The following is a 12,384-nucleotide window of genomic DNA, read 5'->3' as shown; positions in this document are numbered from 1 at the left end:
TCAAACACAACACACACACACAGACACATTTGTCTCACATAATTAGTGAGGACTTTCATTGATTTCTATCGATTTTTGTATTACTATAGCCGAGTAATACTACACCTATGCCTAAATCAAACCCTAACCTTCACCTCAGTATCCAAAAGGCAATTTTTCTTTTTTTTTTAACGAAAGTAATTTGAGATGAAAATAACATGCTCAAGTTCTTAACTGAGCAAATTGTGATGTTATCTTATCAATATGATGACCACAAGGACAACAAGACAAGATAAGACAAGCACACACACACACACACACACACACACACACACACACACACCCAGGGAGACAGACTTGCTATACGGAATATCTACAGAACAGTGAAGAATCCAAAAGGTCAAGACCAAAATGCTCAAATGTAGAGTAACCCTGCAGAAGCTAACAGGCCAGTGAGGCGTCTCAAAGAGTCCTGCGCATCAACAAGACATGGGGAAACCGGGAAGATGTGGACGGGGTACTGGATTGGTTGTTATTCACGAATTAGTACAGCTGAGTCCAGTACAGTTTAATCCAATAGTTCAGTCCACATCTTCCAGGTTTTTGCTCATCTCACTTTGTTTGACGTAATCTCTGTGAGACAGATGGGGGCTGTAGTTCTGTGTGTGTTTGCTTGCTAGATTCTGTTCTGCACAGTGAGTATGGTCATGAACACAGTGCGTATGATTATGAACACTATGTTTATGAATACAGTGTGTATGGTTTCGAACATTGTGTATGTTTATTAACATTATGGTTGTGAACAGTGTGTATGGTTATGAACACAGTATGTATAGGTATAAACACAGTGCATGTGTATGGTTATGAATACTGTGTGTATGGTTATAAATACAGCGTATGGTTATGAACACTGTATGGTTATGAACACAGTATGTATAGGTATAAACACAGTGCATGTGTATGGTTCTGAATACTGTGTGTATGGTTATAAATACAGCGTATGGTTATGAACACTGTGTATAGTTATGAACACAGTATGTATGGTTCTGAACACTGTGTAGTTATGAACACTGTGTATGGTTATGAACATTGTGTATGATTATGAACACGGCATATGGTTATGAACACTGTATTGTTATGAACATTGTGTGTGATTATGAACACAGTGTGTATGGTTACAAACACTGTGTATAGTTATGAACACTGTGTGGTTATGAATACTATGTGTATGGTTATGCTTTGTACAACCATTCACACTGTGTAGATGTGCATGACCAGAAAAAAAGACCAGAACACCACACACTGAATTTCAAAAGTCAAATAAATTACAAAATTTAATAAGATATATATATATATTTTTTTCAGGATTACAGGAACATGAAAAAGGAAACCTGATTAAAAGAATGGACAAAAATAGGTAAAAACAATCTCAACAGATTAACAAGTTCATACAAACACACATAACCTCCATGCAAAGGACTTAACTGAGGCTAAAGCTAAAAGAAAATCATCAGGTTAGAACTCAGAGTCATAATATGTAAATTAAACATTTGCATATAGATATACATTTGCTGCTTCATCATTACAAATTAAAACCATTATAATGCAGACTTGAGTGGACTCAAAGATACAAAGCTGGACACAGTGTCACTGGTGAGATTCAGTCAACAAAGATAGTGTCCGTTGTGTGCTTCTTGATGACATCAACAAGAGTTGCTCTCAGTCAGGACCTGAAGGCCTTGAAGGTTCCCAGATGGTCACATTTCCCCCAGTTATATGATAATGGAAATACTCAGCTCCAGCTCCTGAACCACAGGCCACCGCCATGTCTGTTAGGATAGATTGGAGATGGACATAAACAAGTCCTTATCTCATGTCACAGCGCCCTTCTCCAGGAACATACTACACACCTCACAGAGACACAAAAACCAAAGAAGTACTTTTCTTAGGCATAAGAAGTACATTCTTAAAAATATTCTTTGCTAAAAAGATTTAAATCTGACCACTCCAGGCACCAGGCTTTGTCCTCCTGTCTCACCCAGGGTTCAGTCATACATGACCCTCTTTCTCGTTCAGTTTTCCAGACCAAGAGCTTCTCACAGCACACCAACGGCCTCACTTTTACAGTCTGTAAATAATGAGCTGAATAAGATTGAAAAAAACCCAAAATTTTACATAAAACTAAATAGATGTGACAGAGTCGTTAGCTGACACAATGGCTCATTATAGTGCTGTCAATAATAGACATAAGACAATTTCAACAGCTGGTAAGAGATTTAGTTTCTATGTCTGTGAATTAAAGCTATCAAAGCAGTATGAAATCCTTTGGGTAGGACTCACCAGAGCAGGACCTCACTGGAAATGCCTTAATTACCTTACAGTACAGTGGATACCAGCAAGAAATCAGTTAAACAACCTGCTGTCAATAATCTACATATCTGATATTGTACACTCTTTAAAATGATGGTTCTTTAGGGGTCCTTTAGTAAAGAAAATGGTTCTATATAGAACCATGAACAGCCAAAGATGGTTCTTCAGATTGATGGAGAATGTGCTGTGGTTGGTTCTATATGGAACCTTTTTGAAAAGGGTTCTATATAGCACCAAAAAGGGTTGTTATGATGTCAAGCCTGTAACAACAGAAGAACCCTTTTAGTGCTATCCATGGTGCCAGGGGAGGGTAGTTGGGGGGTAGGTGCCTTGCTCAAGGGGACCTCAGTCATGTACTGTTGGCTCAGGGGATGAAACCTGTGACCTTCCAGTCACAAGGCTGGTTCCCTAACCTCCAGCCCACGACTGCCCCTAAAACCCCCCTTGGTGGTCCAAACTGACCCGTGGAACACAGTCTGGACACTATGGCATACGAAGTAACCACTTGGCTAGGCTGGTGCCATATATAGAACCATTTTCTTCACGAAAGAACCCTTGGAGATCTTTTTAAGTGTGTAGCATGAGAGAAATAAATTTGTTAATCTACACATGGAACTTTCCTGTTTATGAGCGAAGCTGAATTATCACATTGTAGTGTCAGCAAAGAAAAAGACACAGGAACATTACAGGCAGCAGAGCCGCTACATGTTTGTTTATTGCGTCTCCTTGTAACGGAAGAACGCAAGAGTTTTGCGTGAGTTTGTGCTCCGTTCAGTTGAGCAACAGCTTAAAAGTTGAGTCGTGTGTGTGTGATCCCTAATCATTTAGTGTGTGATCCCCAATATTTCAGTCGCCTGAAAAAATCTGCAAAAGCCAGTCGTATAGTGTGAGATGCCCAGTCTTAATTATCTGTTCAGATGTTAAAAGTCATGTAATGTACCTAAGGCTATAGCAGACAGGTCACTTTTACTCTGTGGTAGACACTTGCTTACCCAGCACCAACCACCCCACAGCCAAACACGGTATAGCACAACCATGTAAAGAAATATTAAGCTAACAACAACAACTATGAGCTACAAACATTTAAGTCTTTCCTACTGCAAGCAAAGCGCTTCCAGAGAGCCTGTTTGCCTGGCCACACCTCCTGCTCTCCCGTGGCAGCGTGGCAGTGGTGGGATGCCACATAGCAACTCTTTAAAATATGAGCCACCCTAGCAACCTCACAAAGTCCGACCAGAGTCCTTGGGGCACACCGTGATGTCGTCAGGCAGGCTGGGCCGCTGGGCTGTCTTTGTGTTGAGCTCAATCTGTAGCTTACACTCCGACAGCACTGAAGGTCATAAGAAGGTGGAGGACGCAGGAGGAGATAGAAACAGCCTCTCTTACCGCTCCGATACTCCAGATCCAAAACAATCGTCTTTGGCCTGCACTGTAACCTCAGCACATCAGTCCTTATTTCCCACCGAAGATTCAACACAGTCTACCTACTCAGGTGCAGCAGATGAAACAGGTCCATTTTAGGCAATGAATTGCACAGTGACAGCATGCTGCAGGCCCCATGTGGGGAGCTTTGCCCTTTCCAAACTCCTATAGAGACCCTTGCTTCTGAGCCAACTTCATCAGAGACTCCCTGTTACACAAAAATGCAGCAATTGAAGAGGAAAGTGAAAAGTGATAATAATTAATTCCAAAAATACTCAATATTATGGAGGGGTTTTGTCCTTTTAGCTTCATGCTAATATGAACGATCCCAGAACTATCTCTAGCCAAACAAACCAAAAACCCTAAAGTTTAATAAAGATGGCCAGTTTCTTTTATGTTACTCTGACAACAGCCAGGAGCAGACAAACAAGCTCTTAAATACAGGAAAAAGCAACATTTACTTTAAACAGCAAAATCGAACCTGTTATTATTATTATTATTATCACTATTATTATTTTCCTCAACATAAGAGTAGAGCTGCTACTCCTCCAAATTCAAAGGAGCCAGTTGAGGTGGTTCGGCCATCTGATCACAATGCCCCATGGCCGCCTCCCGGTGGGGTTTTACCAGGCACAGGCTACTAGGGATGAGACTCCGGGGTCAACCTAGGACCCGCTGGAGGGATTTTATCTTCAAGTTGGCCTGGAAGCGGCTCGGATCACCCGGAATGAGCTGGAGGAAGTTGCGGGGGACGTCGTCTGGGAGTCTCTGCTCTCCCAACTGCTACCGTGACCCTATCTGCATAAATCGGTTTTAGATGATGATTAAGAGAAATATTTTCACTTTCTCTAAATTTCTTTTCAACCCTTTTTAAAGTCACTTCACAACCGCATTTTACTGAGATCTCTAATCATTCTCTACTTAGCATCAAGACTGTTCTTTGTGCTGGCACCCAGGTGGTGGAACGAACTCCCACTGGCTGTCCGTACAGCAGAGTCTCTCGCTGTCTTCAAACGCAGACTGAAGACACATCTCTTTGTACAGCACTTAAATGAGCACTGAATTAAGTATTGATTGTAAAGTATTGTACTGCACTTATGTATTGTATTGTATTGCACTGCTCTGTGTTTAACTCTGTTCCTTTTTCTCTAGGTGTCAATAATGACTTTATATTTCTAGCAGTATCTGAGCTCAGGACTGACTTTCTCTCTAACCTATTGGTAACTAGCAAAGATACTTTCTCAGGATAGACAAAGCACTTTTTGTAAGTCGCTCTGGATAAGAGCATCTGCTAAATGCTGTAAATGTAAAATGTAAAATGTAAATGTACTTTCTGATTCCTTCTTTCTTGAGAAACTAAATCGTTTTAACCCTCTACACACCTGTTTTCAGGATTAGTTAGAAGAAATAAGATTAGAAATAAATATCAAGAACAGAAATAAACACAGTACCCATGATAGTGATGTGTAATAATAGCAGCTCCTTCACTGTGGCCTGGAAACACACTCTGAACAGTGAGAAAGTGGATTAGAAAATATTAAGACTTATCATAGAGCGACAGAGAGCACGTCACTGCGAGCGACAGAGAGCACGTCACTGCGAGCGACAGAGAGCAGCACACCTTAGAACTTCAGATCGAGCAGCGTCCAAACTTTACTTGAAAACTTTACTTGAAAATTAGTTGAAAATTCTGCAGTTAGCAGGCCGCTAACCCCCTCACGCCTCTCCCTCTTATTTTGTCTTCTCCCTCTCTTTTTCTCTATCTCTCAGTTATTCCCTAAGCCCATCCACCATGGCGTCCGCCCAGAAACGCGCCCTCCAGACTCTGAACGTAGAGTTGGCCCGGCTGGACCGACAGATCACCGTCCTACTGAAGAAGCAGGACGAGCTCCTTCGGCAGAAGTCGATGCTCGAAGCCACCCGGGAAGTTTCCCCCTCGGTGGTGGCGCCAGCGTCGTCTTTCCGCACGCCGGGAGACACCGTTCTCACGCCAGCCCCGCATGGTCCCTGGGAACGCCAGCGCCGCAGAGGGCCCTGCAGACCCTCACCGCCACCCCAGCCGATCTTCACCTCCGGCAACCGTTTCGCCGTCCTTTGTTCACCGCCTACGCCCTCACCTACGTCCCGGGCCTCCTCGCCGCCGCCCGCCCCAGCGCCCCGGACCTCGTCACCCGCCCCGGCGCCCCGGCGCTCTACACAGGACTCTGTTTACGTTATTGGTAGTTCCATTGTCCGCCACGTTCAAGTAAAGATTAAAAACACCCATGCCACTGTTTCTTGTTTTCCAGGTGCTCGTGTCTTAGACATAGCCAGGCGCCTCCCCTCGGCTCTCAGACGAAACGCCTTCGGGACCGTGGTGATCCATGTCGGGACCAACGACATCCTCGACCGGCAAAGTGAGGTCCTGAAGGAGCACTACCAGACGCTGCTGGACACCGCCAGGAAGAAGACGGACGCCAGGATCGTCATCTCCGGACCGCTACCCACCTACAGGAGGGGATCCGAGCGGTTCAGCAGGCTCTTCGCGCTGCAGTCCTGGCTCCGCGGCTGGTGCGCCCTCAACGGCTTGACCTACGTGGACAACTGGGCCTCGTTTTGGGAACAGCCAGCGCTCTTCCGGAGGGACGGCCTCCACCCCAGTCGCCTGGGATCCATAGTTCTCTCACGGAACATCGAGAGGGCCATCCGCTGACTCCAGAGCGAAGGCCACGTAAGTAGCGGCAAAGATAGAAACGCTACAGCTCATTATGATAGTGCTACTGCTGAAGATTATGCGATTGCTAGCTTTTATACTGTAAATAGGGTAACAAATGCTCATTCTATAAATATAAATGCTCATAGGTTTCTCCCAATAGAGACTGTGTCTGTTCCCCGAATAAAACAAAGCATCAAAAAGCCTCGAAAAGTTTGCTTCAGTAACTTGATTAATATCAGACCAGTTACACCAGTTTGCAGTGACAGCACCTTTGGTCTAAAACTAGGACTGCTTAATATAAGATCCCTTACTCCTAAAGCTGTCGTTGTTAATGAAATTATTACCGATCACAGCTTTGATGCTCTGTGCCTCACAGAAACGTGGATTAGACCCGATGAATACTTTAGTCTAAACGAAGCCACACCCCCAGACTACAGCTATGCACATAGCCCTCGTTTAAGCGGCCGAGGTGGAGGTATAGCAACCATCCATACTAAAGCTTTAGGCGTGAGGCAGAAAGTAGGCTATACATTCTCTTCTTTTGAAGTTCTTTTTCTTAATATAAGTGATCAAGGAACACATAAAAATTCCTTTACACTAATTACAGTCTACAGGCCACCAGGGCCGTATTCTCAGTTCTTACAGGAATTCTCTGAGTTTCTATCAAGTCTAATAACGCTTTCAAATAAAATAATAGTTGTCGGAGATTTTAATATCCATTTAGACAATCCCCAAGATGCACTAAGCAAGGCATTTATATCTATCATAGACTCCATAGGTTTCACCCAAATCATAAAGGGGCCCACACACTACCACAACCACACTCTAGACTTAATACTGACTTTTGGTGTAAACATAGATAACTTAGCCATTCTCCCCCAGAGCACAGCAGTCTCTGACCATTACTTAATCTCTTACGAAATTCACTTTAGTGGTAATTTGCGTTCATCACCATGTTATTGTGTCAAGCGGACAATAACTCCCTCCACAGCTGGTGGCTTTATTAGAAACCTTCCTAAATTATCAGCCGCTCTCATCTGTCCATCTAATCCTACTGAGCTAGATGCTATGACCAAGCTCTTAGAGAATAGTTTTCGATCTACTCTAGATAGTGTGGCCCCATTAAAAAGTAAAATAGTAAGGCAGAAAAAACTCGCCCCCTGGTATAATGACAACACTCGGGCTTTAAAACAGAACGCCAGACAACTTGAGCGTAAATGGCGCCTGACTAAGCTAGAAGTGTTCCAGTCCGCCTGGAAGGAGAGCCTTACAGACTATAGACAAGCACTTGCTACAGCACGCTCAGCTTATCTCTCCTCTCTCATAGAAAACAATAAGAATAATCCTAGGTTACTTTTCAGCACAATCTCTAAACTAACAGAGAACAAAACAGCTAGTGAACCCCAGATGCCATCAGCCTATAGCAGCAACGATTTTATGAATTTCTTTAGTGATAAAATTGAAAAAATTAGGCAGAAAATTCAGAATACGCAATTAAACTCTAGAAACCTGCTTCCCCATAATGCCAGCCTCAACCTTGAAAATATTATAATTCCTGCAGAGAGGCTGGAATCGTTTACCTTACTCCAAGAAAATGAACTATTTAAAATAGTCTCTTCCGCGAAATCATCTACCTGTATGCTAGATCCGATTCCTACAGGTTTACTCAAGGAAATTCTGCCAGAAATAACCAAGCCTATTCTGTCAATAATAAACTGCTCTCTTAGCCTTCGGTACATCCCAAAATCTCTTAAACTAGCAGTAATTAGACCGCTGATTAAGAAAGCTAACCTCGATCCATGCGAACTTTCAAATTATAGACCCATCTCGAATCTCCCCTTTATATCTAAGATCTTGGAAAAAGTTGTAGCAAAACAGTTAAGCTCCTTTTTACATAGGAATCAAATACATGAAAAATTCCAATCTGGTTTTAGGCCACATCATAGTACAGAAACAGCACTAGTAAAAATTGTAAATGATCTATTATTATTTTCTGACCAAGATCATGTGTCCTTGTTAGTCCTCCTCGATCTTAGTGCGGCATTTGACACAATAGACCACACTATCTTACTAGACAGACTAGAAAACCTTGTAGGGGTAACAGGAACAGCTCTTTCCTGGTTCCGGTCCTACCTCACTGATCGGTATCAGTTTGTTAATATAAACGGTGAATCATCTGTTCTCACAAAAGTAAAATATGGTGTTCCACAAGGCTCTGTTTTAGGACCTGTATTATTCACTTTATATATGCTACCACTGGGCACCATTATCAGTAGACACGGCATAAACTTCCACTGCTATGCCGATGACACTCAGTTATATTTAGCAAGCGACCCAGATGATAGAATTAAACTTAGCAAGATTGAAGACTGTATAAAAGACATAAAGGACTGGATGTCGAGTAACTTTCTCCTTCTAAACTCAGATAAAACAGAGGTTCTGCTTCTTGGTCCAAAAGCAGCTAGAAACAAACTGTCTAATTTAACACTTAAACTTAACAATTTCTCAGTTGCATCAAGCTCATATGTAAAAAACCTTGGTGTCATTATAGACCCTGATCTGTCCTTCGACACACATAACTAATATTACTAGAACAGCCTTCCTGCATCTTCGCAATATTGCTAAATTGAGAAATGCATTATCTCTACAGGATGCAGAAAAGTTAGTTCATGCATTTATTACTTCAAGGCTAGATTACTGTAATGCCCTGCTGGCTGGATGTCCCAGCAAAAGCATTAACAAGCTTCAGCTAGTCCAGAATGCTGCAGCCAGAGTTCTTACTAGAACCAGAAAGTTTGACCATATCAGCCCAGTTTTATCAGCCTTACACTGGTTGCCAGTAAAATTTCGGATTGATTATAAAATTCTCTTGCTGACTTATAAAGCACTAAACGGACTCGCCCCGCTGTACCTGAGTGAACTTCTCTCTCACTATGAACCATCCCGCCTACTTAGATCACAAGGTGCTGGCTTACTATTAGTACCCAGAATTAATAAAGTTACGTCAGGGGGGAGAGCTTTCTCATACAAAGCCCCCCAGCTTTGGAATAGTCTTCCTGTTAATGTTCAGGACTCAGACACAGCCTCAGTCTTTAAGTCTAGGCTAAAAACCTACTTGTATATTCAAGCCTTTGGTAATTAGTTTTCCCTGTCAGTTCTATACCTGCCAGAGTCTCTGCTAACACTGTAATTTGTGATCGGTCACCCATTACAGAACTAACTCTGTGTGTTTTCCTCTCTGTGTGTTTTCCTTTCTTTTCTTCGCCGAGTTGAACAGCTGCCCATCCTGTGCGTTCTGATGCTGCTGCCTTTTCTGCCTCGATCGGGTGCCACTGCTCGCCAGCCCTCTGGACCGGGTTACCAACATTGAGCCTCCTGCTGTACAACGCCGTGCAAACCTCACCCTCACAACCTGACCCCACTGATACTACTGCTGTTGCTGCATGAACTATTCAAAATTATTCACTTGAACCAATCAATCATTCAAACTAATTCAAATTAATCAATCACCCATTGACTGTGTTTTTCCTCTCTTTCTTTTGCCGAGTTGAACAGCTGCCCCATCCTGCTGCTGATGCTGCTGCCTCTGCTGCCTTGATCGGGTGCCACTGCTCACCGTGCAAACCTCACCCTCACAACCTGACCCCACTGATGCTGCTGCTTCTGCTGCATGAACTGAACTATTCAAATTAATTGTTTCCTTCACGTTTTACCCTGTTTTTTGTACTATAATACTTTATACTAACAATGTTTACTATCCGGTGTCGACCAGAGGAGGATGGGTTCCCCTTCTGAGTCCTGGTTCCTCTCAAGGTTTCTTCCTGTTTCTCTTAGGGAGTTTTTCCTTGCCACTGTCGCCACTGGCTTGCTCATGGGGGCTCGGACCCGGACTTCTTTTTGTAATGCTCATTTCCTTGTAAAGCTGCTTTGTGACAACACCTGTTGTAAAAAGCGCTATATAAATAAACTTTACTTACTACTTACTTACATAGTGGCAACTCATACTTTCATTTTGAGTGTAAACAGATTACAAAGAGATCTGACTCAAACACAGAGAGGCTTACGGAGTTAAAGGGAAGCACCCACCCACAAACCCACACACACACACACACACAGAAAATTAAAAGTACAGTGAGAGCTGTATGGTACAGAGAGAATGTTATGTCTTTCTCAGGGCTCAAGGCCTTATAATCAGGCCTGTTGGAGCCTTTGTAAGACACACACACACATACATACTTTCCCTTACGAACATAAACATGTTCAGTTAGAATAAAACACACACATTTATGCACTACTCAAAGCCTACAATCACTGAAGTAATGACTTTAATATTTTCTTATTTTACTCAAGAATGATTTTCACAATGCAAACTGAAAGAATCTAAATGAAATTATGACTTTTTAAACACAGCACATTCTGCAAGTCAGTCAAAGTTTTTTTATATAGCACTTTTTACAACAGATGTCACAAAGCAGCTTTACAGAAAAATCTGGGTCTAAAGCCCCCATGAGCGTCACCAGTGGCAACAGTGGCAAGGAAAAACTCCCTAAGAGCAAAAGGAAGAAACCTTGAGAGGAACCAAGACTCAGAAGGGGAACCCGTCCTCCTCTGGTCGACACCGGATAGCAAACAGTGTTAGTATAAAATATTAAAATACAAAATGGGGAAAAACAGGTGGAGCAACGGTTAATTAGAGAGTTTGAGTCTGTGCAGAAGCAGCAGCATCAGGAGGGTCAGTTCATGCAGGTGAGGTTTGCACAGCGTTGTACAGCATGAAGTTCAATGGTGGTCGAACCGGTCCAGAAGGCTGGTGAGCAGTGGGCACCCGATAAAGACAGAAGAAGCAACAGCATCAGACACACAGGATGGGCAGCTGTTCAGCTCGGCAAAGAAAAGGAAAACACACAGAGATTCAGTTCTGTAAAGAGTGACTGATCACAGATTACAGTATTAACAGAGAGCAGCAGAGACTCCGGCAGGTCTAGTTATTACAGCCTAACTACAAAGGAGAGACAGAAAGGTAACAGAGACATGAGGCTCCCTGAGACGTCAGCGCCCCTCCACTCCACTGTCAACAAACCTGAGTGAGTGTGTTAGAGCAGCAGGACAACAGCACCAACACTCCCAGTATTTGCATGGAAGTTCTACCCCCTGATGTAGCTTTATTAATTCTAGATACTAATAGTAAGCAGCACCTTGTGATCTAAGTAGGGTGACGGTTCATCTCATCATAATGTCATTCTCAAAATTCCACAGGTGTCTCATTTATTATAAGACCTATCAGAGTGCATATTATCAGCGTCACATTATATATTGCCTATATATAGATGTAGTATATCTCGAGACAGGAAGCACAATAAAGGGTGCAGAACATCTGTCACAGAACTGAATGCTGTGTAAAGTTAAATGAGAATCTACAAAGCGCACACGGAAACAAAGGAAGGCAAAAGGGAAAAAAATAAATAAGAGTCATATAAAATGGAAATGGAAAATGGAAACAGAAATAAACCCCTTTTTAGTCAACTACCAAACTTTTTTTGTTTTCTTCGTACACACATATTTTCTTACTAAGTAACTAATTAACTAAATAAATATATAAATAAACACACACATATCCAGGCTACTCACCTCTTTCTGACTTGCCTAAGGCAGCGTGGAACTCTCTCACTCTAGATCACTCTGAACAGATTAGACAGTTGAATTAGTCTTTATTATATCGTTTATATCGACAGTCTAACCGTTTATGAGAAATAGTATTTTATTTCCTTAAATATTTTACACAAACACACACAGTTCAACATATTGGAAAAAAAAATTGAACATAAAAAACTACCCATTACGTGTAAATGTTAAGTTGTGGTGAAAGGGAAAAAAAAACAGGATGTGCCCCACCCCCACGCTTCTCTGTGACACTGCAT

Source organism: Colossoma macropomum, unplaced genomic scaffold (genome assembly GCF_904425465.1).
Source record: "Colossoma macropomum unplaced genomic scaffold, Colossoma_macropomum, whole genome shotgun sequence".
Lineage (NCBI taxonomy): Eukaryota > Metazoa > Chordata > Actinopteri > Characiformes > Serrasalmidae > Colossoma > Colossoma macropomum.
The sequence above is the reverse complement of the archived record's forward strand: the minus strand, read 5'-3'. Positions refer to the sequence as shown.